Source organism: Rhea pennata, chromosome 2 (genome assembly GCF_028389875.1).
Source record: "Rhea pennata isolate bPtePen1 chromosome 2, bPtePen1.pri, whole genome shotgun sequence".
Classification (NCBI taxonomy): Eukaryota; Metazoa; Chordata; class Aves; order Rheiformes; family Rheidae; genus Rhea; species Rhea pennata.
This window is the reverse complement of record NC_084664.1, coordinates 13,190,372-13,202,827: the sequence shown is the minus strand read 5'-3', so window position 1 is coordinate 13,202,827 and position 12,456 is coordinate 13,190,372.

Below are 12,456 nucleotides of genomic sequence, written 5' to 3'. Positions count from 1 at the left end.
CTACTAAGATATGGATCTTTCAGGAGTTTACCACATTCAGAGATGTTCTTTACCGATTTTCAGTTTTGAGTCACTATCTGCTTTACTGAATGAGAGTGAGGGAGTTGAGATTAGTAAAGAAGACACATTCGAGCTGAAAGCTGATGTTAGACTACACACCCTTGCACTACAGAAACCCTGTTAGTGGTTCAAGGTGAAATGGAAAAGCTTTCTTTATAAGAAGAAATATCCTATTCAACATCTCCTGTTACTGCTCACACTTCCATAATCACTGCATCTTTGGGTAAGTAAAAAAGAAGAGAGATGATAAAATGAATCACTACAGAGTAGGAAGACTTTAACGTTAACCATCATCTTTGATAAAGAGTATACAAATGCACATATACACAAACATATACATATATTTATGCATGCATACATCTAAATATACACAAACACTGAAACAAAATGGAGAGCAGATTTAGATCTCAGCTAGTCTGAAGAAATCATAATTACGAGGCTTCTTATGCCACAAAAGGTGTAAAGTATTTCACATACACTATAAAATAAGTGTGAGCAAAGAATTTCCACAGAATACCCATTGCACTAAAAATCCACGTTCTTCTCTCACAGAAACCCACTTGTGTACCCATGTTCAAGTGCTATCAATTTAAAGAACGCAGTTTGGATTGTCACTTTACAGAGTCATTTGTGTGTTAAGAAATATCTGGAAATTGTGACTGAAATGTGTTATAATCCAGGTCTCTTTTCAAGTAAGTGGATGACATGCTCTTGCACATTCTGTATTCTGTGGATATTTAAGTGAGACAACTGAGGAGAAGCTCAGCAGGACTGCTTGGTAGCGCAGGCTACAGGGAGTTGGGAATCGTGTTGAAAATCAAATGGAAATTTCAGTCTGGTTGTTCATAACTTCTATGTTGTTCATAACTTTCTGTTCATTATTTGAAATGGATCCACTTATGTATAATAATTAAGCAATCATTGAAGAGGAAACTTGAACCTTGGCTTCCCACAGTTCTGCAGTGTGCCATAACTTTTGTCAGTCTGGCCTCCCTCTCCATCTCTTTTTCAGATTATAGCTGGAATTTCCCATCTATACTTAAGAAACCCCCTTTGATTCTATTTTCACTGAAACTTGAGCCTTGGAAACCTTAAATTTCAAACAATTGACATTGTCTGCTGAAAAAAAATCCTTCATAAAAGGATTCCTGACAATTTCTATGTACAAAATTGAGTTCAGGAATTGACACGCACATCCTGCCTGTCTTAGAGGTTAACCTGGGAGTTTCTTTAGTTAAAGAAAATAGCATTTAGTGTTTGATTATACATACGTGGTTAAAGTTTAGAGGTCAAAATGAAATATCACAGTGATAAATATCAATCTAGAAAGAAATGGCAATGTGTGTGAATGACAGGAAGAGGTTAGATGGAAAGCTGACACTAATTCTCTACTAGGTCCTCCATGTGATATAATAAAAAAATTCATCATCAAGATAGGATCATAAAAACACAAAGGATCAGGCAGGTAATACTGAAGGTGAATCAAAAGGCAGTGACAAAGTTCAGATACCTTCCCACCTCAGGAGAAGTATGATGTAAAATCCAACAAAGATACCTTTAATTGTTAAGATTTAAAGAAAGATTTTTGTCCCTGAAAAAATCTCCTTGATCATTCACTGAGGACAAAATTCTTCAGTGGGCACACTGGTATTTTCTGGTAATCCAAATTGAGTTTCAAGCTAGTCACTACGTAAATTCTCAGTACTGATGGCTGATGGAGTGCCAGAGTAATGCATTTGGTCTGATTCTCTTTTCATTTAACCTTATGAAAAAGTACATTTTGTAATACTGATCCAGTGTTTAGTGATCATTCTCCTTGTGCTGAAAGTTTCTGCAGGTTGCCACACTGGAGGAAATAGTGTAAGAAACACAAACCACCTGAAGCACAGATAAAAATATTCAGGTAGGTTATTAATAGCTGGTAGTGTGAAGCTCATTCTGTGGCTCATGCAAACTGCTCTCACTGCAGTTTATGCAGATTAGTACAGGGAAAAGTGCTTGCTTCTGCCTCCGCTTCTGCCTTTTCTTTGCAACCATTACAAGTTACTTCATTTTTCTGTGTTTCTTCTCTGCATAGAAGCAGAAGCAATACAACTACATGCAAAGCGTGGCATTTTGTAAGGATTAGTGTTTGAATAGAAAAATAAAGATTTAAATGGTTTGTATATACTGCTATAAGTAGATGGTAAGAATAGATGACACTGTCAAACGAATCTATGATTATGTAAGTTAATGGTGAATGTGCCTGAACATTGTAGGCCATGAGAGTGATATACATGGAGCAGAAAGTGTAGGTGGAGTCACATGAAAGTCATACAATACCATCTTGCTCTGATTAAACTTTTATATTAAACTCTGCAATCAGACCTGTTCAAATTTCAGAATTTCTTCTTTCCAAAACAATGCTTTTATTCTGATTTGGAACAAAGCCAAAAGTCTTTCAACATTTTTTCTCTCAAGTGAACATTTTTCAACAGAAAGCTCTAAAGTTAAATTAAGAATTCAGAACTCAAGATATTTAGAATTGTATTTAGTGGAGGGCTTGGGGCTTTCTCTTTCTGTATCCTACAGTCAGATATGTCATGATGCATTGCCAAGTTAATTGAAATTAAATTATTTAGCATGAAACTATGTAGCTTCAGAATTCCAAAGGATTGCTTGTTTTTGCTTTTGTTTTATTCTCTCTGGGAATTATCACTGAAACATCTAACATTTAAATATTTGGATGAGGCTACCACTTTAAGGACAAAAAAAATTAAAGGATTGCTGAAAAGCAATTAAAAGAAATTCTGCCATCTCTAGACAGCCAAGATATTACTTATATGCTCTGCTACTTTTTTCTTACATTTTATTGCATTTATTCCTAAAACTATTTGTCTTTTTTTTTTTTTTTTTTTTTTTTTTTTTCCCTCTCGTATACTATCATTCCTTAGGACAGGGAATGTCCTTGATGTGTTCAGTGTGGACTATATGAAAATTTCTGTCTCAGCAGAAACCAAGTTTTGAAAAAGGAATATGTCCCTACCCTAAGCACTGCTGAAAATTAGGTATCTCAAAACATATTTTGTGAAATAGAAAAAACCTTTAATGCATTTCAGATGAAAAAAGGCAACTCCCCTAGCCATAAAATTTAAGCTGAAATCTTTAAAACTTAATATATGTATACATTTCTTGAAATAGGCCACTTAACATCAATTCTTTCTCACAGTTTTCAGATAGACTGGTATTTTCTAATTAAAAATAACAACAAAAACAGCCCAAAATTTTGTAAAGCATTTTCAGACTGCTCTGTCTAAGGAAAGTCTGTCTTTCCTTAACTTATGAAGAAGTCCTGTTATCAGATAAATTACTCCTTATTGCACCAGTCTAAATCTGACCCTCTCTGTTTAACTCTGTTTTGAATTTGATAAGTGTGAATAGTACCCTTGAATGCAAATAGGTTTAAGTAATGATCCTTCTTGACTGTGTCTGTCTTTAGGAAATAATGTAGCATTTGCTAAAACTTATGAACTATTTCTTTTTTTTTTCTTTCCCCCTATGGTGTTTACTCTTCTTTTATAAACAAAATTAATTACTTATGTAGAAAAGCTCTTTATTTTGGGTATTTCAAAGATGACAGTGTTGAAAATCTGATATACTTCGGTTAAAGTACTTTAAGTCTATATTACTTCAACTTTGGGTTTCTTTCAGAAGGGCTAAAGCTTCATGGCTGTGAGGGTGACATTCTTGGAAAAGTCTATAATTTCCCTTGGCACCCGGCTTAATTTTCTCAAAATAGTCCATCCAGTGATGCCTTCCTTTTTCCATTAGAATTCTGATGTCTTCTGACATTGATGGCTGTTGCAGAATAAATTTTTGGGGATCTCTCTTTGATTTATTGCTTCAATATTGTATTTTCCTTTTAACATTTACAGTTCTTCCTCAGGAAAAAATCCTCATATCCTGACTGGTGCATCCGTATTTAGAGGCAAGCGAACAGGTTAATATGGAATAACTATGGGATCCTAACCTTTCTCCACCCTGTAATAATTTGGACTTTATTTTTGCATACATTATTTTAATATTGCTACATTTTTTACTGCCAACTAAGATGAAAAATTCCTGCAATTCACCTCTTTTAACAGATGTATGGACTTTTTTCAAAGCAAAAGGGCTGAGGTAGAATCATTTTTGTACGCCTTCCTAAACCAGGTCTCTGCAGGCTATTCACATGTCTCGAGAGACAGTATAAACCGCTGCAAGGACTGGGCAATTATCAGAAGAATGAAGAGGAAATAGAAAATATTTGAGGATGGAAGGCATCAAGGATGAAGTAAGGACACCGAAAGACTGACTAGGACAAACTGTAGTTTGGAGTGTGACAGCAAAAATATCTCAGCTCACTTCTCGCGTCTCTCTTTTCCCAAGCAACCTACAGGTATTGGTCCTTCAGGCTTTCAGGCCTGGCTGATAAAAAGCAGCAACTATCATTAATCATACTGATTCAAAGTCAAACATGGTGAAGCAGGAGCTTTCCCACCATCTTATTGCTACTGCATCAAAAGCTACAATAAATACATCTGTGGACATATGTAATTCTTCATTTACAACTATAGTATTTCTGATATGGTAGCTGAATAGAACAAGAATTCTCAAGACATAAACTGAACATACTCACATGAATATCTATATTTTAAAAGAAAAGCATGCCTATTCCCATTGATATCTCTGAAATGTATTTTTTGGTAAGGTTTTATTTAGTTTGTGAATATAATTGACAATTAACAGGGAATATCTTAGAGGAAACCAAATATTCAGTAATTAAACCTTCAGTTTTAATTGCTTTTCAAACAGAATGTGAAAAATTTATTGTGATATCACATTAACTCCAGTTATATAATATAATTTCCCTGAATGCTTAGAAAATATAAATGACAGTTTCAAGATAAGTGGTATCTGTAGTAATAAGTCATTAAATGAATCCTTACAGTTATCAGTTATATTGTTTTTAAATGTATTTCACTGGGGTTTAAACATTCCTGATGGGACAGAATTAATATTACCATACTCTGCTTTTATTTATTTTTCAGTTTACCTGATAATTAAAAAGAACCACATACAAATATATTGTTCCAGATGCCTGTTAATTTTGGCAAACAGCTGTTTAAATATAATCTATCAGGAAATTTGAATAGCAATCTAGCACATTAGTCCCATGAATATTAAAATCTATGGAATATATAAGTACAATCACAAAACAGCAAGGTAATTGCCTTCATTTTTAGTAGTGGAATATAGCAGAAGGCTGAAACCAGTGCTTCAAAGCAACTAGGGAGAATGCAGGCTTTTGACACGGAGCAAAGCCAACAAAAAATTGAAAATAGCAAATAGCACTGTTATTTAATTAAATATTATAGGTCATAACTTGTGGGAGACAGCTGCATGTTGCTTTGTAACCAGCTGTTTTATCTGAGTGAACCAAACTGCACCAAAATAGGAAATTATATGAAGTTTGAAAAACTATCCTCAAAAAGGAGAGGATGAAAAACAGCAAAAAATTAATACAGGACTGTTCTTTTAGCAGCCAGAAATACAGCTAATTCAGTTCCTCAATGCTCTAAAGAGAAGGTTTTTCCTTTTTTTTTCTTTATATGAAAGGAAGAAAATGTTTCCCTTGTATGATAATTTTTCAATAAACATTTAGGTTTTCACTGAAAATTTTCCTAGAAAAAAATATTTACTTTATTGAGGGGAAAATATTTCACTTCTAAGTTTTTCTAGATAGTGGGAAAAGGGAGAAACTGACAGTATAGGGAAAATATGCACCTTTACTGGTGGAACTAGCACGGAGAAAGAGTTTCTTGAACGCCATTAAACAGAAAATGGTATTTCTCATACTTTTGAAAAACAGTACATTTTCTCCCAAACTTTTTCTAAAAAGGGGAAGAATTTCAGATTTTCTTCTTCCATTTTTCCTGTAATGCTATGGTTGGAATCCTATATTTGTCAGATGTCAAACTTTTTTTTTCTTTTTTTGGTGCCTTTGTGTCCAACCATTATATCAAAGCAGCTAGAAGAAAGTACGTGTGTACTTACAGACCTATAAGTAAAAATCTAATCCTCCTTTAAGGATGAAATTCGTGCACACTTATAGCATGGAGGAGATACACAGGAGATTAGAGCTAAGAGTAGAGACAGGGACACAGAGAGCCATACACACTTATCCATAGTTTTTCCTGTCTGCCCATTTGCATAGTATCCCCTATTCTGATATATGTGTTTCCCTGAGTGTCATTGTGTCATGAAGGATGTATGCCTGAAAATCTCCGAGCTTCTCCCCCTACCTGACAGGTAGGCAGACCAATCAGTTTTGTTTTGTTTTGTTTTGTTTTGTTTTTCAGACAGAACTATGATGCCAAGACATCTTTGACAATGAGGGCAAAATCCAAAGCTGGGTGTGCATGAGCTTGGGTTCCAGAGTAATCTACAGCTCCACCAAGCTCACAGTGAGCCACTTTACCCTGCTGAAGTATGAGTTCAAAATTAGTTTGGTTATCTGTGCATGGCACTGTGGGATTTAACTAGTTGCCCTGAGCACAGCAATGCAGCAGGGTGGGACTGGAAGGAAAAGAGGACTTAGATGTAGACAAGTGGCCATTGTGCAAGACTTCCAAGCAAGGATTAGAGAAACTTCAACTGTGGACTGAGGGAAAGTAGAGACAGGCAAAGGAATTTACCAAAGGGAGTAATGAAAAAAAGGAATAGAAATTGGAAATAAAAAAGTGTTTGTTCAGAATATTGGGAGGGGAGGATGACTGTAGCAACAGTACTTCTGAGAGGGGACAGTGCAGTGAGACAGGGAAACTACTATGTTTGAGATGGATGATGTCACACTTTTAGCAACAAGGAGAGAAATAAATGTGAAGATTCTCAGCTGTCACAAGTCACTGACTCAGGACAGCTGTAGCTGTGGGGCCTGAGACAAAAACTGCTATAAGATTCCCAGTCAGAGAAATGACTCCAGCAAGAGAGAACAACTACAGCACAGGAATGACTCTTCAGTTGCATCTTATCGTTGCCACTATGAGCAGAATATGAAACAGTGGAAGCAAACAGCAGCCCATCTCCTAAGAGTCTTCCAACATCATAACCCCACCAATAAAGTGTATTATCAGTTCTGCCTCGTGGAAGAAAACTGATCAATAAAACATACTTCTAACGTGATTGCTTAACACAGTAAGAACAATGCCATTTAGCACTTACATATCAGGTTACACTCACACTGCTGCACATTGACTAATGAATCAATAAAAACAAAAGAAGGAAAATCTCACTTTCTGTTGTCACCAACATTAAGAGCAACTTTTAACAACAATTCAATTTAGTAAACTGAAGGCCTGCCCCCAAAGTAGCGTGATTTCTTCTGCTCTTATTGCTTATATAATTGTGGGTATGTAATAGTACTCTGACTTTGGCTACACAGTACCTTGAATATTAATTTAGCAAGAGTGTTGCTTAGAAAACTAACACCCTTGTATCAAAGCGCTGGAGAAAGTGTACAGGTATCTCATAGTGACTCAATGCTGCAGACACAATAAAACCGGCAAAGCAAAGTAATCATTCATAAAGAGCACAAACTGATTGAAGGAGAACAGATTTTTATGTAAGAGAGGAGATTTTAGCAATTAAGTAGCTTTTCCAAGGATTTAAAGAAGTCCTCCTATGTGCAGGAAAATGTTTTAATACAGTAAAAAAGAAGACAGGGATGGAAAGAGATAGCTAACATGAGAGAGTAAGCGACACTGAACACAGGAAACAGCAGGACTGTCAACCTACGATGACAGTCGCCCATGAATCTGTAGATGACAGTGAGTGTCTGAGTGTAGTTAACTATCATGACAAGGCTCAGCAAGGGGGTTTCAGATATGGCCAAGGCCTGTGCTGTAAAACTGTTTGGAGACCAGCTGGATGATGCAGAACACCAATTTAAATAGAAAATTCAGGTTCTTTAATTCAGGGTTTGATCCCCCTAGGCCTCTCTGATGGAAATAAATCTATGCAAATATCTTGCTGAATTTCTGTCACTAGCCCTCACCTTGATGCCAAAGATAGACCTCATGATTTTGAAAGAAGACATTCATTGTAACAGAGCATGATGCTAACCCATGCAGATAAGGATGGAGGATAGGCAACTACATAATCCCTTCTTCCCGGTTACTTCTTTCCAATGTTAAATAAAATTTAATGAATGAAATAGGTAGTTATCCTAACTCATATAAATTACCTGGTGATTTTTATGTGGAATAGATCAGAAGACCTTTCAACCTCATTCAGCTTTCCAAACCCCAGTTTTCTCCCTTGCCATAGGAATATCCATCTTCATGCTTAGTAGTACGGTGGTCATGTGTAATCATTTTAAAGTGTTCTCCAAAGTGAAAGAGATTGATAGAAAAAAAAAAAAAAAAAAAAAAAAAGTAGGGCAATCTGACAATAGATAGTTGTTCATAATTCTGTGGAAAAATTAACGAATCCTATGCCTCTAATTCTTTAGTGAAGGTTGGCTTCTTTGAGGATTAGCTCAAGCATTTGAGCTAATCTCATCCTATATATTTTGAAGGAACACTGCAAAAAAATGTTTTAAAAAAGCCCTATTTTTTAAAAAAAAAGACAGGTTTCTTTAGTGCTGAAACAAGAACAAGAATACTAGTGAATAAGTATTCCAGGAAAAGAAATCTAAAAACAGAGGAATACAGAACAGTAAGATTAATATATGTCAGAGAAGATGAACTTAGGATGAAAATAAACAATTTTCAATATGAAATTGTCTTCTACCAATATGCCAATTAATGACTCCAGTTCAAGACAGAAATTTCAGACTTCTGAGGTTCACCTTTTACTAGTATTATGATACTATGTAGAAAATATCTGGAAAGAATCTGTGTAAACTAAGACTGAGACATTAAATGATATGATTGTTTCACCATTTTTGTTATTGTTATTCTGTATATTGTCATTGTTCCCAGAAGAATCACGGGCCAGAATACAACTGTGCTAACTGCTACGCAGCTGCACTGTAAAAAACACCTTAAATGTTAGGTAATGTTAGCTCTAAGCATTGGCCAAAATGCTTCATCTCTATGTTGTTCCAATATACCTCTTCCCCTGTGAACTTTGTATGACCTTATTAAAATAATAAAATGTTTAAACATTCATGACATCAGGTCATGTATAGTAGCACAATGCTTGCATTTTATTAAAGGCCTAAGCATTACCCAGCGTTTATCACCAGCAAAAATACTAATTGTTCATATGCTCCCAGATGTGATCATTATCCTAGTGCAGCACAGTAAGTTTCCAAACTAGTGGTTTTAGCTTAATATCCTCACATGCGAAGACCGACTGAAACTGGGGACAAAAATAGTGAGTTTAAAATAAACATAATCACAGTCCCCTGTGATCTGAAACATGAGCTTTAAAAACACCTTATGGGTGTCAAGACAGTTTAAGATCTTTACAGAGTGACTGTTCTGTAAAGCCATTTGTTTTGAATTTATCTCCTGACAATGGAAGATGGAAAGGGAGAAAGAAGGAATAGTGAGGGAGTTGTTAATTCTATAGGCCAGCAAATTAGTTATGAAAAGTCAGGTTACTGGAAGACCTGAAGATCCATTTAATGTACAATTAAATATCCCTTTTAACAAATAAAGCAGATATAATGCCAACAAAAGGAAGTAGGAATCGTTAAGTACAAAATATGCTGAATGAAATGGAGATTCCTTTGATGTGAAGGAATGAAATAGATTTCTGAAATCGCATTATCTCAGTCTGAAAAGAAAAGGCCTCCTCCCCAGCACACTGAAATGTAGAAATTTCAAGAAAGGATAACAACAAAGACTAGAATGAAACCAAAGTAAAGTCTATCTATGGATATAACTGTGAAGGATTATAATATAAAGGGACAGTCCAGAGCTGCAGACTGTAATACATCTGAGGAGAATTGAAGCTTCTAGTTTTTGCTTTACTGGTGATTAAAGCTCATGAAAGTAATACAAATAAAAAATGAAAGAATAAAAGAAAATAAACTGTGAGGCAGGCAAAGATGTTTTTGCAAAAGGAAAAAAGGATGGTAGAGAACTTCAGGTTACCGAAATATTTGTTTTATTTGGATTGAAGTTATACTTTTAGTCAATATGAAAATGTATACATCTATACATATATACATATATGTATACATATATATATACACTTCTTTCTCTATATATATAAATACATAGAGAAAGAGAGAGAGAGAGAGAGAGAATAAATGCACACTTTCAGATTTGTACACACTGGGAAATATTACCAGGATACAAAGTTGCTAGATACTCACCATATGGCTGTTAGGATGACCACTATCTTCTGATCCTAAAATATTTCTAAACAAGATTCAAGGTATGCTATATTATTTTGGGCTCCCCAGTACAGGAGAGACGTGGAGCTACTGGAGCGCAGGGCTACGCAGATGATCAGAGGGCTGGAGCACCTGCCCTGTGAGGAACGGCTGCGAGAGCTGGGCCTCTTCAGCCTGGGGAAGAGAAGACTGAGGGGGGATCTGATCAATGTGTACAAGTACCTGAAGGGAGGGTGTCAAGGGGATGGGGACAAACTCTTTTCAGTTGTCCCATGTGACAGGACAAGAGGCAATGGGCAGAAACTGAAGCACAGGAAGCTCTGCCTGACCGTGAGGAGGAATTTCTTCCCTGTGAGAGTGACAGAGCCCTGGCACAGGTTGCTCAGAGAGGTTGTGGAGTCTCCTTCTCTGGAGATCTTCAAGGCCCTCCTGGTTGCAACCCTGTCTAACATGCTCTAGGTGACCCTGCTGAGCAGGGAGGTTGGACTAGGTGATCTCCAGAGGTCCCTTCCAACCTCAACCATACTGTGATTCTATGATTCTATGATCATATTATATATTTGATTTACCTGGTATTTGAAGAGAAGAAAGGTTCTTATTCTGTAGAATTCTACCATTCTGTAGATGGTTGTATGTGATATAGTTAGTGAAAATGATGATGATAAACTTGCATACATTCTCTAGAATTAGATTAAGAATGGAAACAAAAATCTTCATGGTAAAATATGAAACAAAATATGCTAGTTTGATAGACTAAGTATCATTTTTCATCTAATTTTTGTCTTTTCAGGGACCTTTAAGAGAGAGAAATGTGACCCCATCTTTTAGTCTGTACAGTTCTCTTTAGACTATAATTTTCAAAGTATCAAGATGGAAGGGTAATTCTGTCCCTCCTGTCCCTTCTTTCTTTGATCAAAGCAAGTTCTGTCTTAAAGATGGAAACATTTTGGCAAGGTGTTTCTCTTTATTAGCTATTGATACATAAATTTCTGGACTTTTAGTAGGGACTTACCGGTTCTGCTTCAATTTTTGGGAAAGTATCATAGCTCTCAGAAGAAATTTCTGATCAAAAGAACAGGATATTTTCTCCACAGGACCAGCTCACACATGGCATGGGTTGTGACAGAAGGGCAGAGAGAGAATTATTCTGGCACAGTTTCTTCTGTGGTTTAACTTGGAGTCTGCTCTAACAAAGAGCATGAGGCTGTTAACTGTCATAGAGAGTGTATTCTCTTATTTTTCACTAAAAACCTAAAAGGCTTTAATTTTCTTCCAGTATAAAATATAAAATATTGAATTATCTGCAAATTCAATGGAATGGGGAACTGTTTTGACCTTAACTCTATTTCCATGACATTTTCTCTTCAGTGTCACAGTGTGGGAGCATACACATTCGTGTTCCTCTCAGCACTTTGTATTCTAGTATTTAGCTCCAACTTCTAAAAATTAAAGGGAGCTAAAGCCACTCAGTTCAGTGAACTCATAATCAAGTCTTAAGGGATCAATTTGGAAAAAACGCACTACGTATTTCCACAAGCATTATTACCTATAAGTAGCTTCATCAACAGTATAGAACAGATATATTATGCAGTAAAGCATTTGTAGATATCATGGTTTAAAGTCTGTTCTAAAATTTAAAAACAGAGAGTGTGGAAGTAGAGCAAGAACTATATATTTCTGTATCTGTCATCATATGTGAAATAAAAGTTTTATGTTGTTGTAAGCATACTTGAATGATTTTTTATTTGAGAATTTCACATAAATTCTGTCCAGTAGAGTACGGAATTGAAACACAAGTTACAAAAATTAAACATATTAAATCAAATAATTGAGGCTAGATCTAGGCTTAATATAAAGGGAGTAGCTCACAAAAGTAATTGAGGGTACTAGATAGACGTCTGGTCCTAAGACATTTAGAGCTTTCTGAAAGGAATGGTTCTGCAATTTTAAACTAGAACAATAATCATCAGCATTTTTTGTTTATTTTTTTAGGTTAAGGAGCTTGTATTTAATTATACATGACTGAA